Here is a 20644-nt window from a genome sequence, read left to right as displayed (position 1 = left end):
AAATAAAGCTTGAGTATATTTTAAATTAATTTTAAAAACTTTTAATTGTTTTTTTTAGAGCATTGCATGCATAATAGGTAGAAAAATATAGTAAGAAAAGGGCTTTGTCTAGGCAAACCTGGATGTGACGTATTTTACACCCGATTTCTATTATTGTCTGCAAAAGTAAAAATGAGAAATGGAGTAGAAAGAAAATAAAGAAACATTACATGAAATTATAATGAAGACAGTTGACAATATTTAAAGAGATCAAACAATCATTAGTCGTTGTTGAAGAGTTCAAACTGGTTGGTACTTACTTACCAGAGAACATAATTTCTCTCCTATAGATGCTTTTCTGCTTCTCATTGATAGGAAAACCCACCAACTGCTAAGGTCAATCAAGACTTTTTACTCCTTTTAACATCATACGCAGGTCCTAATTGGTTATTTCTTTTTAAAAAAAAACAGAGAAAGAACAATGGCATATAAGTTAGAAATATGTGTCTGAAATGGAAAACAACTGAGAGTTAAACACAGATTTCAAACAAGGTCATTCTTTGAAACTACATAAAATCCTGCTAGTCTTATTTCTTCAGTGCAATCCCCCACCCCCAATATTTGGCTCATTGATTATAGTTCTGCTCTATAATGGAAGGGAAGTGAGATGCTCTTACTTGGCAACACTGAATGGAACCACAGTCATTTTGAAAGTATAAGAATTTTAGGCTCACCTATTGAAATAAAGATTTTCAGATAGGAGCACAGTGGGGGACAGAAATAGGAAACAACACTCTCTGAAGGAAATGGAGGGAAGGAAACAGAAGAAAATGTGTTGAATCAATGATCCAATGTAAATCCAAGTACTAGGGTGGCCACTTAAGTATTGACAAAACAGAGGAAATGCATCACCAGACAAAGAGGACAAAAGTTGAACCTAAAATGTGCATATGCTAATCTATATGTATAGAAAAATATTAGAAATAATGACTAGGGAAAAAAGAGGAGTGGGGAGAAAAGACTCACTCACAGATGACTATAGCTTAAAAGATGTAATGTTTGAAATTTTAAAATTACAAACAGAAGTAATTAAATTACAGGAAAAACAGGATATTCAATTTAATAGAGTAAAAGAAGAGATGACGATTATGAGGAGAGAATTGAAGGAGGAGATACAAACATTGGTCAAGGAAGAAATAACTAAATTGAGAGATGAATTGGACATAACAAAAAAGGAGGGAATAGCGAGAGCAGAAGAAAATAGGATGATCTATAATAACCAAAAAGAAATGAGGAAAGAACTGAAAACAATTGATAAAGAAATAAAAACAATTAAAACGCAACAGGAAATTACAGAAATTAAAGAAAAAGAATCGCAGTTAAGACTGCGTAATGTGCAAGAAACAGAAAATGAGAATATTAGAGAAATATGCGCTGAATTAATAGCTAATATAATTTAAAAAACAAAGGAAGAGACGGATTATGAAATTGAGAGAGTTTATAGAGTATACTCCAAACACTCAAAAAAGTATAGTACACTGTCAGGACCCAGGCTGCAGAGCACCAATAACCATGCGCAGAGACCAGAATCTAACTAATATCTTTATTAAGGAAATATATAAAGTTAATAAAAACAAGTGTAGAATATAGTTCAGAAGTAGACCTTTCAGGAAAGGTCAAATATAGTCCAGGAAAACAATGTCCAATATGAAATATTAAGGTCCAAAGTTGTAATCCAATAACCGAAACACACACTTTGCCAAGCAAAGTGAGGGGAAATGACAAGGTCCTTTAGTCCATGGAGCTTAATGCAAAGCTAGGAAGCAAACTAGATTCTTGGCAAACAATTCTTGATTCAAGGCAACAAGAAGCGAGGAGCAAGAACAGGGTCCGTGGCGAAATCCGTGGCGAGGTCCGGGGAACAAGGCAGGGCTGGAACGAGAGCAAGGTCTTGGAAACTGGAGTAGCGTAGTCCATACACAATCTACTCCCGAAGCTGACGAATTGACTCCGCAAGGATTCCTTTGTGTCCAAACACCTATATAGGATCTTGTTTTGCCGCCAAAGAACACCTTCTCTGGGGAACAAGAAACGAAACCTATGCTGTGTCCAGATGCATGACTCCTTAAACTTTCCCAAGGGAAACAGACTTAATCATCTAATTGTCTGGCAGCTATCCTAGCGCTCCGGCGAGTCGCCTCCCGAGTGCTTCTATCTTGATTATAATAAAGACGGCGAGAAAATGGGGGAGATTTCTGCTCAAGGCTTGTTTGGCTGACTTCTTGTGGGCAAACATCCTGCAGCTGCAAGGGCTCCAAATCCGGCAGAAACGGTGGGAAACCCAAGTTTTCCTCTTCATCTGACACAACAGTACTAGGAACAGGACTACATGGCCCATGAGTCATCACATACACCAAGGGACATTGTGGTTATCTTTAATAAAAAAAGGACAAGGGATGAAGTTTTGACAAATAACTCTAGGATACCAACTATATACAAAGGGGTAAAAATAGCAATCTTAAAAGAATTCCCAATCTCAGTTTTGGAAAGAAGGCGGAAATACTATTTTCTAACTGACAAGTTAAGAAAAAGAAACGTCAGATTCAGATGGGACAGAATAGAGGGGCTGATGCTAACATGGGAAGGCAATCGAAAATGGATCACAAATGAACAAAGTGCAAAAAAATTTTATGAGAAATTTTTGAAAAAAGACAATATGGAGGATAGAAAGGAGGAGAAAAATGAAGAAAACCATAAGCAAGGGAAAAATGAGGAAGAACAGGGAGACGAAAGGACTGGGAGTGATAAGGAGGAGCTGGGGAGACTTAAGAAAAGACTCAGAGAAAAGTCACCGGAAGATATAATAAATTTAATGGCTATAAACAAGGAGGTAAAGGAGGGAGAAAAAGAATATAATCAAGATGACGATGACACAAAAGCTTAAAATATACTCAAACAATGTGAATGGTTTTAATTCACCAAATAAAAGGAAAAAAAATATGGCATCACATAAAAAAAGGAAATTATGATATAATTTGTTTACAAGAAACTCATATAACACATAAACATGTGGCACACTTAACGCAAAACAGCCTAGGTAAAACATATTTTGCCTCGGGCATGGAAAAAAAGAGGGGGATAGTGACATATATAAATAACAAGATACAATCAAATTTGGCGTTCAAAGACCAAGAAGGCAGAATGCTAGGTATAATGATGAAAATAGGGACTAGACGAATATTAGTTGGTAATATATATGCGCCGAACGGTTGCAAAACACAATTCGTAAATAACTTACAACAAAAGATCGTAGAACAAGAGTACGAGGATTTAATACTGTTGGGAGATTTCAACGGGGTTTTGGACGTTGAGATAGACAAATCAAACAGAAATGGGACAAGTAAAAAAAAGGGATGGGGAAAGCTACCACTAAGATTCATGCAGCTAAAGGAGGAACTCGGTTTGCAGGATATCTGGAGACACAGAAATTGTAGGGAGAGGGATTACACGTTCTTCTCACATAGACATTCATCCTGGACACGGATCGACATGATCTGGGGCACAAAACTTATAACATCACAAGTAACTGCCATCAAGATTTTACCCAGACTGTACTCCGATCACGCACCTATGGAAGTTTTAATAGAGGATAAAAAGAACTCAAATAGAGAATATAGATGGAGGCTAAACGATATGCTGTTAAAAAATCCTTTAGAACAAAAAAGATATAGGGATTTATTGATAGAATATTTTCAATTAAACAGGGAAGAAGACACGGATATAGTTGTTATTTGGGATGCAAGCAAAGCGTATATCAGAGGGCATTTTATGCAACAAAATATACGGAAGAACAGAGATAAAAGAGCAAAAAAGAAAAAACTAGAAGAAGAAGCAATAGACCTAGAAGAAAAATTAAAGAAGAACCCAAGAAACAAAGATACTATCTTCAAATTGGAAGCTTTGAAAAGACGTGTAGATGAACAATATTTGGAGGAGGTAGGAAAAAAAATGAAATACATAAAACAACAAAACTTTGAAAACGCAAATAAAGTGGGAAAGTGGCTAGCATGGAAATTGAATAAAAGAAAACAATTACAATGTATTGACAAAATTCAAGAGGAAAATAACATATATTTTGATAAGAAAGGAATAGAAAACCAATTTGTTAAATATTATAAGAATTTATACTCAGAAGATAATATTTCAAAGGAAAAAGTAGTTCAATACTTAGGAGAACAGGAGATAAAGAAATTAACAGAAAATCAAAGAGAACATTTAAATAAAAAAAATAGAGATAGAAGAAATAGTAGGTGCAATCAAAAGGATGCCCAATAATAAAGCCCCAGGGCCGGACGGTCTTACCACCATATACTACAAAATATTTCAAGACATATTAAGTAAACCTCTACAAAAGGTAATGAACGGAATCTCAGAAGGTAAAAGGGTCCCACAAACCTGGGAGAATGCTAATATAACACTATTACCAAAAAAAGATACAGATAACTCCAAAGTTTCAAACTTCAGACCGATTTCATTGTTAAATTTTGACTATAAAATATTCACTAGTATCCTAGCAGAAAGGCTAAAAAATGTTTTGAGTGAAAGAATACATGAAGATCAATGTGGCTTCCTGCCCGGTAGACAACAAAAAGAAAACATAAGAATACTGTTGAACGCTATTGAATATTATGAAAAAAATCAGCAAAAAGAAGTTGCCGTCCTATTTTTAGATGTGGAGAAGGCATTCGACAGTGTAAACTGGTTCTGCATGTTTGAGATTCTTACGGAAATGGATACAGGATACTATTTCCAAAATGCAATAAAAAATATCTACTCCCATCAAAATGCTAGAATTATAATAAATGGACAACTGTCAGAAGGAATAGAAATAAAGAAAGGGACAAGACAGGGGTGCCCACTCTCACCTCTACTTTTTATTTTAACATCAGAAATTCTGCTGGAAGCAATAAGGAATAACAAGGAGCTGAAAGGGCTAAGAACAAAAAATAACAGCTACAAGATACGCGCATATGCGGATGACATTGTGTGTATCATAGAAGAGCCCAAAGACAAGATCAAGACATGGTTGGAAGTAATCGAGAAGTTTGGGGAGATAGCTGGCATAAGGATAAACAGAGGTAAAACTAAATTTTTTGACAAAGAATATTCCACAAGGGCAGAAGGAGGAGTTACAACAAAAAACGGGGATAGAAATAGTAAAAAAAATTTAAATATCTAGGGATCGAGTTAACCGTGAATAATGTTCAACTGCAAAACAACAATTATGACAAGAAATGGAGAGAAATGAAAAAAAAATGGAAAGATGGGATGGGTTACATCTCTCTATGTTAGGAAAAATTGCCGCTATAAAAATGAAGATACTAGCTGAAGCATTATTTCTTTTCAGAAATTTACCCATTCTGAATAACAAAAAAACCCTGGATGAATGGCAGAGAGAAATTAACAAGTTCATATGGGGCAGAAAACGAGCGAGGATTAAGTATCCATATATGAAAGATGACATTCGCAGAGGAGGGCTGGGAGTCCCCGATCTGCAACTGTATTACGATGCGGCTGCCTTGGAATGGGTAAAGGAGTGGGCCTGCCTACGGAAGGCAAGGATACTGGCATTAGAAGGTCAAGACTTAAACAAAGGATGGCATGCATACCTATGGAAAAGGAAAGGTTACAAAGAAAAAAACTTCAGCAATCATTACTTAAGAAAAGCATTAATAACAACATGGGAGAAATACAAAAACAGATTTTATAGAAGGACACCACTATGGCTCTCCCCCTTAGAGTCAGAACACATGAGGGAGATTCCCAGAGAAAGATGGTTAACATATAAACAACTAATAAAAATAGATAATTACGGAATAAGATTAAAAACATATGATGAAGTAAAACAGCTAGAACCATCCATAACCTGGTTAAATTACTGGCAGATCAGGGAAGGCTTCAAAATAGATAATCAAATAGGATTTGAGAGAAATGATACAACATGGGACAAAATTTTAAAAATGGAGAAGAAAATTATCAAAATGTTATACCAACAGCTATTGATTTGGGAAACAGAAGAGGTCTATGTTAAAGAAAACATGACCACATGGGCTAGGGAGTTTGGACATACCATAAGCATGGAGGAATGGGAAAGGTGCTGGGAAAAAAAATACATACTCAACACAGTTAAAGGAAAGCTGGTACAAAATCTTTTTCAGGTGGTACATAACGCCAGAAAAATTGGCAAAAATCAATAAAAATAAGAATGGAGATAAGTGTTGGAAATGTAAGAAAGAGAAGGGAGATTTCTTCCACATGTGGTGGGGGTGTAAGAAGGTAAAAAGGTTTTGGAAAATAATACAGAAGGAAATGGAGACCATATTACAAATAAAGCTAACCCTAAAACCGGAATATTTTCTATTAGGGCTAACGGAGTTTTTCACGGATACAAACAATGAAAAACTGTTTATATATATGACAAGTGCAGCCAGAATCACGATTGCGAAACTCTGGAAAACAGCGGAAACGCTGTCATTAGAACAATGGCTTTTGAAACTGATGGATATAAAAAATATGGACACATTAACGCAGATAATCTCAGTAAAAACAGACACAAAAACAGACTGGGACAAATTAAGTAAATATCTCAAGGAAAAAGAAAAGAAAATTGGAAACACAGAAGTAGAAACTGTTTAAGTGATGACACTCTCAGGTTCTTAGAAAAAGGTTCGGGAAAGAATTTGGAAAATTAAGAATAAAAATGTCGAGCAGGGGATCTGGAAGGGAATCCAGAGAGAGGAGGGAGGGTCGAGGGAAATCAGGGTTTTATATATTCCCCCCCCCCTTTTTTTTTCTCTTTTCCTTTTTTTTCCTAATTATTGTTTGTTCGTTACTATTCTACTTTGTCCTGTTTGTAATCACATGCGACTCTCCTCTTTTATTGTATCACTATAACTATAAATAAAAGTTTTTTAAAAAAAGAAATAATGACTATATTTTAATTTGAACTACAATATATTTCATCATAGTTGGAAAGGCCATGGCTGATGTGACTGCTGTATTTGTTCTTAAGGTGCTACTGCTGAACAACTTCAAGATTCCTGCTCTGTATCTTATTATTTATTATTATTATTATTATTATTATTATTATTATTATTATTTTATGACACAGCAAACAAGATAGACATGCTGGATTATGATGATGATGATGATGATGATGATGATGATGATGATGATGATGATTATTATTATTATTATTATTATTATTATTTATTTCCAACATTTATATCCCGCCCTTTATGTACTGATACAGGAGTGGAAAAGAAAACTTTAATGAAGATATCTGCATTCCTATTTGAAATAAGCACATCATGCCTTTGTGAAAGTACAGAGTTTAATCCAAGATATTTTGTTGTCTAAAAAAGATAAAAAATGATGCCATCCATCCACACATATATGCTTGTTTATAAAGCTATTGTCCTTCCAACTCTATTGTATGCCTGCAAAACATGGACCATCTACAAACATCACTCTCGACTTTTGGAATGACTCCATCAGCATTGCTTTAAAAAATCCTGCAAATCTCTTGGGAAGACAAGAGGACTAACAGAGTTCTGGAAAAAGCAAAGAACACCAGCACTGAAGTGACGATTCTCTGCCATCAAATTCACTGGACTGGCTACAGCAAAAGAGATTTAAAGATAAACTTAATGCTAACCTTAAAAAATGTGGAATAAACACTGAGAACTGGGAATCTGTGGCCCTCAAGCATTCTGACTGGAGGTCAGCTGTTACCGACAGTGCTACAGATTTTGAAGAGGCAAGAATGGAGGAAGAAAGAGGGAAATGTGCATAGAAGGAGACGCATCAAGTAAACACTTGTTGAGACTACCTTCCATTTGGACATCTATATCCTCATTGTGAAAGACCATGCAGATCCAAAATAGGTCTTCACAGTCAGTTATAGACCCACCACCAAGACTCTTCCCTTGGAAAACAATCAGCCATGACTGATTGCCTATGATGATACCTAAAGCCAGGCAAATTAATAATTATAATAATAACAATAATAAAACTTTATTTATACCACACCACCATCCCCCCAAAGGGACTCGGGATGGCTCACAGAAGCACTCCAATGTCGCATATAAACAACAATACATCAGAATATATACAGTGACATAAGTATAAAACAACAATGCATAATTGGTTTAGCACCTGGGACAGACAGTCCCACAAGTGCCTCTCCCTGGAGAAAATGCAATAGCCTGAATTCCAGAATAGTCCCAATTAGAATAGACCCATTGAATCAATGAGATTTACTTATGTGTTGATTGACCATTCAGTAGTTGAAGCTACTATAGCTTAAATTAACCAGCTATATATACCTCAACATCCAAATTAAACTACTAGCCACATAAGGTAACTGCAATAAGTAGCAGATTTGGGATGCATTTTAATGGCAGCCCAAATCTGCTACTTAACTGCAATTACCTTTTTTTGCCCTGAAAAGCTGACTAAATGTTAAGACTAAAATCATAAACATAATTCTTAGGTGGGAAAAATTTGAATATACTGTGCAGTGGGACTTCTTTCAGAGGTAATATTTTTACTCTTTAGATGCCAGAATGGCTTTTAAAAACACTTCTTAATTAAAGAGATTTGAATACATGTACAACATTGCCTCTGAATAAATGTTGATGACAAAAGTAGTTAACAATCATGACACTTTGAGCAAAGAGAGCAATACAAAAAAACTATTTATTAGAACCATACCTTGTTTTATTTCCTAGTGTTGTATTTGCATTTATTAGCATTTACTAGTAACTGAAAGTAGAATCAAGTTTTTTTAAAGTTATTTTTTTACAATCTCATAGAACGTATTTCTCTCTTTAAATAGGGGGCACATAACTTTGCCCGGAGGGGGGGGGGACACCAAGCCAACCACACAAAAAGGTTTGGGGAGCAAATTTTGTGGGTATCATTTGAAAAAAGTTAGTTTTCTTTTTCTTTTAGTTTTTTTTTAAAGTATAGTTCTCAAAAAGATCAGTTAAATGGATATATGAGAACTGAGTTGCTTTACAAATCTGCTTCCAATTTTTGGTGTTGAAGCCTGCTGAAAATCTGGCACATAATTTATACGAGATGGATAACAGATTATTTTGACAGCCCTTCCCATACACTGCATATGAAAAGGATGAAAACTACAAGGAGTAAGATAGTTTTATATGAAGTACTTTGACTACAGAAGTGGACATAATGATTGTATAAGTAATTTGGATAAGTACTCGTATCCAAAACTCTGAGGAGCACCAGCTCTTCAGATTCTTCAAAGCATGGCTACTATAGCCCCATAACAAATCAGGATGTGCCTGCCAACTGAACTATCAGTAGAGTATGGAAAATGGCTCAAAGTCAATTTTATTTTGCCAGTTTGAACAGGACAGTGTGGATGCATGGGTGCGAAATTTCTGAAACCCAGAATCATGCAAACACTACACCAAGAATCGTGTCAGTGACATAAGGTCAGAACTCAGGATTCTGCATACACATGTCTGTTATTGACTCTGTGCAAACTTCTTATGCAGTGTCCAGCTCAATCGCCCAAGGTGGTTTTCAAGCCCTAGGAGCACTGCCTCTGCCCATTTGCAGAGAAGGAAGGGGAGGCAACCAAACAGCATCTCTCCTTGCTGGCATTCTATCTTCTTCTTTTTTCATTAATCTCTATTGACTTAGCAGAATTTCAAAAGAGCAACCTCATTCCGTATGGTTTGGAAGCTTCCAGGGGGACAATGGTTGGATCAACAAATAGCTTGAAGGATGATTTGAGATAAGCATGGAGATGAGCATGCAAAGCAATCTTCATGCAGGTTGTTCAGCCCTTATATTTTGGAATATTACCACATTATCTTGATGGGAAACCCATTTAAGAAGATGCCGTAAAAGAATGAGAAATTCCAGAAGGCCTATAGGATTATCAGAGGAAGTATTGGTTCAGTATGAAAGTAGTGGGTATTAAAGAGGTAAAATATTATTTATAGACTTCACCTTCCTGTGTAGACTCACCTCCTCATTTCCCCCCCCCCCTGCTGTTACCACTGTTCATTGATACGCATCACCCCATGGGCCCAATTAACAACACCAATGGGCAAGGCATGCAGCAATTAACTTTTCCTTCTCCTTGATCTTCCCCTTGCTCACTTGGAAAGGCCAAATGGGCCAAAAGTAACTACAAGGAGGCAGTACAATGACATGGCCACCAACTCCTAGGAATTGGGCTGCCCCCCCCCCCCCCGTGTGCACGCACACACACTTCTTGGGGTTTGGGTCTTACCAGTTGTCTTCCAAGTGCCATCTAACCTTTGATTTTAAATAACTTATTTGCAAGGGTGTAAATCTCTGCAAGATCATTTGTGGTCCTCACTGCAAATCTTCAACCATAAAGCTTCTTTTATTGCATTTTTGCTTTCCAAACAATCCTTGAAGTTTTATGAATGTCTTGTAGCTCTTTAAAGCTACTTCTTTATTATTTGCATTCATTTTTTTCATCCCAGATAAACACTTCAGCTAAAAATGGAAATGTGAAGTGGAAACATTCTCTCCCTTTTTATTTTTTTCTTTACTGCAGACAAACATTGATATTACTTAAGCGACCCTATTCTTCCACACTGGATGTTTTATGGTTAAGAGAAAGACAAATTAAAGTGTTTGCAGTGCTGATGCTCAAAACCAGGTGTTTCATTTTAGAGTGACAGTTGTTTGAAAAACATTGCTGACCCTTTAATCCTGAGCTCTAACACAATACATATTTGTGTGACTCATTATGGATACTCGAAGAGACTATTGGTCCAAAAGATTAATTGAATTAAACAGAGAAAGATGTACAAAGAAGGCTACAGTGCAGTTTTGTGGTATTGTTCTGCATGACACTATGGCCAAAATCCTATGTACATTTATTTTGGCTTAAATCCCATTGGTTCTGGATACACACATATATAGCCAGGACTGCACTGTTTTAATGTGTTTTTTATTCCCATTTCCCATGTCATGTGAATGTAACACTGGAATGTTTATTTTAAAACCACAGAGAACAAACACACTATTCTATATATATTGTTAGGATAAATAGGCTACATTCTATATACTTTCAAAAATATTTCCCAATGGTGATGCCTTCAAATCTTTCTGAATTTTGCACTTCTATGGTTTTAAGCTGTCAAATGTCACTAGTTCTACATTGCATTGCTAACAGTTATGACTATATTTTATTTATTGAACATTCACAATCCTACATTTATAGTCAAAAGTCAACACCAATTCAAAGTGCTGGATAGGGCCTAAAAAGTTATATATGGCTCCATATAAGGCTATTTGACACATCTTGTCTCCATGTACAGTGTTCCCTCACTTATCGCTGGGATTAGGTTCCAGGAACACCCGCAATAATTGAAAATCCGTGACACTATATTTATTTTAATATTTATACCTTATTTTAGTAGTTATAGACTAATTTAAGTCTTTATCAACCAATCGTGTGTTGATAAATCGCCTCCTTCTCCTCCCGTTGCCACTTGGGCTCCTTTTTTCTCCCTTTGGCTTCTCCTTCCTCCCTTCCTTAGGCTGTAAATTGTAATTTTTTATTTAGTTATTTATTTATTTACAGTATTTATATTCCGCCCTTCTCACCCCGAAGGGGACTCAGGGCGGATCACATTACACATATAAGGCAAACATTCAATGCCTTAACATAGAACAAAGACAAAGACAAACACGGGGCTCCGAGCGGGCCTTGAACTCATGACCTCTTGGTCAGAGTGATTTGTTGCACTGGCTGCAGCTGGTTGCTCAACAGCCTGCGCCACAGACTGGGCCCTATGGTTTATAATAGTCTTTTAGAGGTTATTGAAAAACCACGAAATAGCGAATTTGCAAAAAGTGAACCGCAAAGTAGTGAGGGAATACTGTACCCTGTTTCCTTGAAAATAAGACATCCCCTGAAAATAAGACCTAGTAGAGGTTTTGCTGAATTGCTAAATATAAGGCCTCCCCCGAAAGTAAGACCTAGTACAGAATACAACTACTGTACAGTATATAATAATTGTTTATTATTTTTGTTCAACAATAAATGTGAATTCTTCTTCATGGAAAAATAAGACATCCCCTGAAAATAAGATCTGGCACATCTTTGGGAGCAAAAATTAATATAAGACACTGTCTTATTTGCAGGGAAACTGGGTAAGATCCTGCTCAGGCTCTGAGGTCATCAGGGAGGCCCTTCTTTCACTTCCATCACGATCACAAGAAGAGAAAATGGGGAAAGGTTGATATGATAGCAGTCTTCATGTATCTGAAAAGCTGTCAGAAGATAAAGGACATATGCTCCCTTCAGTTTCCAGAAAGAGTGGCCATGAGTGGAAATTTCAGGAAGCCAGGTTGATGCTAAATGTTAGAATGGTGAAAAATTCTTAGTCTCAACCTATAAGATAGGTTATAATTCTAGTAAGACAGAACACACACATACATATATTTTTATTGTTAGATTGATACATGAATAATTTACTAATCCACATCAACATAAACTGAATTTTTATCAAATGCTGGCCAGTTTGACTTTAATGAAGAAATGTTAATTATAGTATTTTGAAGTCAATCAACTGGATAGAGGTTAGTATTTGTTTTGGATCCAGGAGATAATTCTCTGCTTCAAGACTCCCCAGTAGATCCACTGCACTACCAAAAATGAAGATAAAGAAAACATGGCTGGAAATCCACCTTTCACATTTCACAATTATAACAATGATTCCATTTTACCTGCTGTGGCTGTATCCTATATTATGCTTGAATGTGTAGCTTGTTGAGCTTTCCAGGTATTAATTCGTAATACCACTCAATAAACTGCAAATCCCAGCATGCCATAAGATGGAAACATAGTGGTTAAAGTGGAATCACAGCACTATCATTGTATAGTGAGTCCCCTTCAGGGAGACAGAATCATAGAATCCTAGAGTTGGAAGAGACCTTGCGGGCCATCCAGTCCAACCCCCTGCAAGAAGCAGGAAAATCTCATTCGAAGCACCCCCGACAGGTGGCCATCCAGCCTCTGCTTAAAAGCCTCCAAAGAAGGAGCCTCCACCACAGTCCGGGGTAGAGAGTTCCACTGCCGAACAGCTTTCACAGTAAGGAAGTTATTCTTAATGTTCAGGTGAAATCTCCTTTCCTGTAGTTTGAAGCCATTGTTCCGTGTCCTAGTCTGCAGGGCAACAGAAAACAAGCTTGCTCCCTCCTCCCTATGACTTCCCCTCACATATTCGTACATGGCTATCATGTCTCATCTCAGCCTTCTCTTCTGCAGGCTAAACATACCCAGTTCTTTAAGCCTCTCCTCATAGGGCTTGTTCTCCAGACCCTTGATCATTTTAGTTGCCCTCCTCTGGACGCTTTCCAGCTTGTCAACATCTCCCTTCAACTGAATTGCACACAGTACTCCAGGGTGAGATATAAAGTTATTGTTGTTATTGTTGTTGATGATGATGATAGTGTGTAAGTAGCCCTGGTGTTGAAAAATAGGCATCAGTGTGAGGAGAGTTGTATCCTATTTAAAAGGTGAAATCACTGTTCCTGTAAAGGTAAAGGTTTTCCCCTGACATTAAGTCTAGTTGTGTCCGAATCTGGGAGTTTCCATTTCTCATCTCCATTTCTAACAAGCTCATCTAAGGTGCTCATCTCCATTTCTAAGCTGAAGAGCCAGCTTTGTCTGTACCTTCAAAGTCATGTGGCCGACATGACTGTGTGGAGTGCTGTTACCTTCCCTATTGATCTACTCACATTTGCACATTTTCGAACTGCTAAGTTGGCAGAAGCTGGAACTAACAGTGGGAGCTCACCCCGCTCCCCTGATTAGAACTGCTGACCTTTCAGCCAGCAAGTTTCAGCAGCTCAGCAATTCAACCCACTGTGCCAGTGGGGGCTACTGTTCCTGTATACTTCCATTAATTTTCTTAGGAAATTTTAAAGACTGAGACCCGCATACAGCCATTTAGCCCCAGGAGATCACATATGTCAGCCCTTGCAATGATCAGACTGTCATTTTAATATAATGAATACACAAAAGGTGCAAAATAGGGAAATCCGATTCTGTACTTCTTTGTCTTGGGATCACCTTCTTTTATGCCATAAAAAACTGACAGGCATCTCTCTTTTTTTAAAAAAAAAATCAATATGGAAAACGGCTTCTCTTATGAAAATCTCAAATTGGAAGTTGTCTTGGAGAGCTTAACCTTTGGCAAAGATTTTTATTTTTATAATTGCCCACACTTGACTTGAACACTGTGAAAGCAATTAGAAAACAAAGAAAAGAAAATGGCAGATTGGAGCAAAATATGTAACACCTTCCAGAAACTTATTGTTAGTAAAAGACGGATTAACACCACTGCTTGTGCACCAAATGCTGGTTTTGACACACATGTATTCCATACATGAAAAGAATATAGAAAATGTTTTCTCAGGTGCAGAAGTTTGAAGAGAGATCTGAGAGAGAGGTGTTGTTAGAAAGTAACTACTGTATGTACCCATATATATACCTCAATATTTTGAGGCCTACATTGACCTCAAAAGCCAGGGTTGTCTTACCCATAAACCAATATAAGTACTGTACCTTGACTTTTATGAAAATTGCAGATTTCTTTTCTTAGGGTGGCAAAAGGAGATGGCTTCATTGTTCAGGAAGAATCTGGAGGGGAAGATGAGAATGGAAAAACCTACCATTGACTTATGCATGCAGTTGGCACATTCAAAAATATACACCATAGTGTCAGTTACCACTCCAAGGCCCTTAAAATAAGTTACAGAAGCAGGGTTTTAAAAAAGAAATATTTATTTTACTATTTCCAAGAAGTTGTTAAATAGTTGTTTTTAATTAGTTTTCATTTTCCCCACTATCAACATGTGACAAACTTATGAACTGTCATGGGACCTCTTCACATGGTCCAAAATTCTGCTGCGGTGGTTTTTTTTTTCCACTTCAGTCACAGAACTCGATGACTCCCATTACATCCGGAAAAGAACTTCTGGGGTGACTCCATGGCCGAACTGCCGCAAACACCCTGTTGTTGCAAAATTGCTAGCAATGGTTGACGGGAAGCTCCCAAGCTGGATCAAGAAGGCTTCCTCCATGTGATGAGTTGGGGGGAAGCCGGGACAGAGCAGGGAGCGGGGTGACAGGTCTCCACTAGGCTTGCTCAAATAATTCGTTTTCCCCGTTAACCGTTATTAATTCGTTATTTTCGTTTGTTTTGAAGCAATTTTGAAGCATTGGTTGTCCACACGTCTGGATATCGCGGTTTCGAATCGCGAGAGGCCGTTTTTCGTTATGTCGTCGTTTTCTTCGTTAGGAAAAAAAAGCTTTTGCAAATCACCCAAACCATTCAGGCCCTTTCCTTTTGCCCCTCAGCAAAAGGGGCGTCACGGGCTCAGCCAATGGGAGGGGGCGAGGGGGAAGGAGGCCGAGGAGGAGGAGGAAGACGGAGGGGGGAAATGCGCCGCCTCGCCTCAGCTCAGGCCTGGTGTCTCTCTGAGGCGGGAAGGCAGCGGATGGAGCAGAGACCGAGAGAGACAGAGAGGGGCCCGGTGGTGAGGTTTTGACGTCTGTGCGAAGCTAGGCAAGTGGGGTTTATATATCTGTGGAAGGTCCAGGGTGGGAGAAAGAACTCTTGTCTGTGGGAGGCAAGTGTGAATGTTGCAATTGGTCACCTTGATTAGCATTGAATAGCCTTGCAGCTTCAAAGCCTGGCTGCTTCCTACCTGGGGGAATCCTTTGTTGGGAGGTATTAGCTGGCCCTGATTGTTTCCTGTCTGGAATTCCCATTTTCTGGGTGTTGTTCTTTTACTGTCCTGATTTTAGCTTTTCTGTAGCTAAAAATGCATATAAAATTGATTCTATAGGGAGGATAAATGATTGGATTTCAACTCCTACAGCTTGGCTTTCTCTGCCAATAATGGTACCCATCTTGGATATTGTAAGGGATTTATTATTATTATTATTATTATTATTATTATTAGACCTTGCTCCCAGGAAGGTGCCTTCGCTGTGGCTCCCAACTTATCTATCTACCTTTCCACATATTCTCCACATTGTGTGTATGTGTATGTATATTATATATACATGAGCCCCGATGGCGAAGTGTGTTAAAGCACTGAGCTGCTGAACTTGCAGACCGAAAGGTCCCAGGTTCAAATCCCGGGAACAGAGTGAGTGCCCGCTGTTAGCTCCAGCTTCTGCCAACCTAGCAGCTTGAAAACATGCCAATGTGAGTAGATCAATAGGTACCGCTCTGGCGGGAAGGTAATGGCACTCCATGTAGTCATGCCGGCCACATGACCTTGGAGGTGTCTATGGACAACACTGGCTCTTGGGCTTAGAAATGGAGATGAGCACCAACCCCCAGAGTCAGACATGACTGAACTTAACGTCAAGGGATACCTTTACCTTTACCTATACACACACACACACAAACACACACACACATATGCAGGGACTATATATATATATACACAGTATATATCACACACACACCAATTTAACAAAGTTTCAGCCACAAAAACAAAGTTTCTGAAGTAGAACAATGACTTTCACAGTAAAGACAACCCAATTTAACAGGAAATAAGACTTTCAAACCAGGAACAGATTTCTGCAATTATTAAAAAATGGTTTATTATAAAAGCTATGAAAATTCGCCTAAAATCAGAGGATAAGGGAAACGTTCCAAATTTTGGTGAGCTATCAGTGTTAAATGTGTTCTACCACTGTACCAAGTTTGAAGAAGATCACTCAAAAAATGAGGGTGGGAGAGTCTTGTAAAGTCCTCTCCCTCTGTGCTGTTTTTGGGAATTGCGCATGCGCGTCCGCCATTAACGAATTAATTTAGAAAATAACGAATTTTCGTTAATTTCGAAATTTTTTGGGGGCAAAATTCGGAAATACCTTCAAAAACGAAACGCTGCCCCCCTCTACTTTTGCAACGAGTTTAGAATCAAATTTTTCGTGGATCGATCAAGCCTAGTCTCCACGTCCCTGCATGGGCACCACCGGGATCACCGTAATCCATGGCTATACACAATTATTCTGGCAGCATATGTAAAGAAGTCCATACACAACACACATAAATGTTATCTGAAGAAGAAGCAGGACTTTGGTGCATAAGGTGGGGAAACTGGCATTGAAATTGGTGTGTGCATCCTGCTTTTGGTCTGCCTCCTCTCTGTAATTATCCTGTCCATAGGTATTAACAGGGAAAACACATCCATAGCTCCCAAACCCACAATGTTCTTGTCACCTACCTTAGTGCAAAGTACCTTTTGCTTTTATGCTAGCATACCAGCAGTAAACGGATGTCAAGATGTGGTTTCTCGCCTTGTCTCTGCCCCTGACTATTCTCAAGCTGCGGTTTTCCTTTTATTTTAATATTAATATATTTATATTTGCCTTTTTTCCAAAGCTGGAATTCTGAAAATGTGATAGTGCAGGAAGATGGTGTTATAAGAATATACAGAAGTACAATTAGAGGAACTTTAATCACCAAACGTGCACAATTACAAATGAGAGGTGCAATATTGAATGTACTCAATTTGATATGTATCAGATACTAATAGTCCAGCTGTAAAGGAATAGCAGAATTGTGTGACAAAGTCTACTTCAGCAACCCGTGTTGATGGCTTTCTTTGTAGCAGAGCCTCCATTCTGGAATTCCCATCCCAAGAAAGCCATTTTGGACACATCCTAAAGTTCAACCAGGTGGACAAAATGCTATTATTCCATCCAGCATTTGATTTTTAAAAATTGTTAAATCTCCAGGAGCCTAAAGAACTGGGATGGCAATGGGTTATTGACCCCTGGGATCATGGAATGAGGTCCCGAAAGTAAATCCCCACAGGCCCAGCACTTCAATAAACCTGGAATTTTCAGTAAGATCCTGATCTCTTGAGGTGTTTAATTAATACTCAGTGAACTGGAAAATCCAGTATACTTTGTATTAATCTGAGTTTACCTGAGGTTTTATTTGCATGCTTCTGGTAAACCCATTACCTATCACGGGTTTTGGGCCCGTGTTGAAGGGCCCCAAGTACAAAATTGAATGGCAAAAGTGAGATCAACACAAAAGCACATGTTTGAACCACTTTCTCCTTTTGCAGCAGCAATCCATACTGAACTTGATAAAGAAAATAAATCAGATGGCTAAGAAAGATACAAGAATATAGAAAAATAAATGCTATGTTGCAAGCAAAGTAACATTATCTCTTGTTTAGTTACAATCATACTGTAAGTTCACTACACCATTTGTCACTGGATGGGCAGATGCAACCTATGGGGGAATCAAGCAGAAATTGGTCCCTAATCTGTACACTTGTTTTATGTAGGTGAAGCAGATGTTCCCTGGTCCTGTGGATCCTCTTAAAAGCCTACATTACAAACACACTCCGCTTCTCAGGTTTACTATCCAACTTGGCCAGATAAACAGAGCTACTAGAAGACTTCAAGAAACTGGTGTACTGTAAGCACCACATGGAAATCAGCCAAATCATAGGTTATTACAAGACATATTTAAATGCCTGTGTGTTTGTGAACCATTTAAAAAAGCCATATAATTAGTTCTGCAAGCTTCTAAAATACAGCTACCATAGATCACAAGGGCTTTATTTGACCCCTTAAATGAGGATATTAAAAACAAACATATGTGGAGGGTTTTTTGAGGAGGGAAATTACAATACTTCCCAGTCCTAGATGACACTGGGGAATCAATCCACCTCCCTCTCCATGCAAAACTGAAAACTAAAGGCAAACTGGTAACAGATGATCTTTGTTAAAGGCGTTAATATAAGGTTAATTGCTTGGGTCATGGAGGCCTCTACTAGCAGACATTGGCACTTCCTAGTTACCTACAGCTGTGTATGCTATTAGGCGCCTGATTCTGTACAGGAGCCAAATAAACTGAACCCTGTTCAAGGGCCTAACAGGCTGTGCTGCTCAAGAAATAAATAAAAATATGTGGTGCATTTTTGATGCAGTTTTCATCGTGCCAAGGATGGAACCTAAATAAAATTGCTTGATATGTGTTGCCAATGCAATAAATATTTATAATTATTTCAAAGGTGCTTAGAAAGAAAGGTGGGGTGCATTATTTGGCCTAGTGATTTGGAGAATTCATTATGTAGAAGTAATTTCGATAAGGTAGATTAGGGTTGGCAGGTGTCAAGACCTAGCTGAAGCCACACGGATTGTTCGAGTCTAACTGAGAAACAGCTGGGGCAAGTCTCTGAAACTTGAAGGGTGTCTCAGGACAATTCTAGACAGCACCAAAACTCTCTTTGGCATGGATTTGAATCTCCACAGCCCTCAACAATCCCGGGCATTCCCAGGCATGTAGCCATCCTGAACCCCCCCCCCCCCCCCAAAGTTAAGTAAGGAGTAAACTGAGGGCCTGAGAAGCACCATCCCACACTTTTGGGTTCCAGGAAACCAAAGATTCAGGATGGCAATGGGAACTCACCCCTAAATAGTCCCTGTCAGGATAGTGATAGCAGCCCGCATACTATCTCTAGAAAAGAAAATTTAGTTCCATTCACTGTAGCACAAAACACAAATCAAAGCAGAAGAGTTGTTCTTACCAAACAATATTACAAACAATATCGCCGATGAGTCTTCTTCTTTAAATGATGACATGCAAACACACTGCAAACAATACACTCTCTTTACTTTGTTATTAGTAGAATGTTCTTATCTTTGCCATAAATAATCAGCACTTCAAGCGGCTTCAGTCTTCAGCCTCAGAATGCTGCGTAACCGCTTCTTCAGCTCTCAACGAGCCAACAAGCTAAGCCAAAATGCAAAGATCTAAACTTGCAAACTTAGTGCCTTGTTTTATGCAGAAACTGATAGCACACCCAATTAACTTGTGGCAGCTGTAACAGAAAAGGTTCTGATCCTCCCTGTTACTTAGAAAAAGCCTATTGTAAACCTCTAGTAGCAACAGTCCTGAGACTACCCCGAATTTGAGTCCCCGCAGGCCCAATACCCCATTAAACTTGAGCCTTTCAGGAAAGCCCAAATCTAAGGTTTGTTCCAAATTAATGCATTTTTACCAGAAGTGTCCCTGGTTTTGGGTCTGTCTGTCTGGGTCCCTAGTAGTCTAGAAAAAGTCCCTAGCATGTGCAGATTGTCTCTCTAGTTAGCAGAGCAAATGGACCCTCCAACAATCTACAGGTCAAAACAGGGACACACAGAGACAGGATGGCCATCTGTTGGCAATGCTCTGATTATATTCTCTTGCATGGCAGGGAATTGCACTGGGTAAGAGGTGGGGATGAGGAATCTGTGTGTCTGCCAAAAAGGCTAAGAGAACACGTGGTGCACAGTTTTTGGACTCTGGTGATTCAAAGAAGTTCTCCTTAAGGAAAGTCCCTATTAACTTGCAAGGATCTTCTGTTTCCCTACCTTTTACAGATTTCTTTTGCTCCCTTTACATATGCTAAATGGAATTTGGAGTCACTCAGAATGTTCTGTTCTCTCTTTTTTTTTTCTTTTTTTTTTTGGCGGCGGGGGGGGGGGGGGGATAAAGCATAGTGATGATGCAACATTTTCATCATAGAGATTAATAAGCATCCTTTATCCAGA

At 38.3% G+C, this 20644-nt stretch overlaps 1 non-coding gene across 1 annotated transcript; it reads right to left on the bottom strand.

Annotated features, from left to right (window-relative positions):
- Positions 1-79: 79 nt before the first annotated feature.
- On the bottom strand, positions 80-20068 carry LOC103277584 (uncharacterized). Its single transcript, XR_505513.3, has 3 exons — positions 19639-20068; positions 14633-14707; positions 80-432 (listed from the first exon to the last, which is right to left on the bottom strand). It is a non-coding gene; the product is annotated as an uncharacterized LOC103277584 (transcript).
- Between the last annotated feature and the right edge of the window lie 576 nt (positions 20069-20644).

This window comes from Anolis carolinensis, chromosome 2, assembly GCF_035594765.1.
Source record: "Anolis carolinensis isolate JA03-04 chromosome 2, rAnoCar3.1.pri, whole genome shotgun sequence".
In the NCBI taxonomy this organism is placed as follows: Eukaryota; Metazoa; Chordata; class Lepidosauria; order Squamata; family Dactyloidae; genus Anolis; species Anolis carolinensis.
This window is presented reverse-complemented; position numbering and strand designations above follow the sequence as displayed.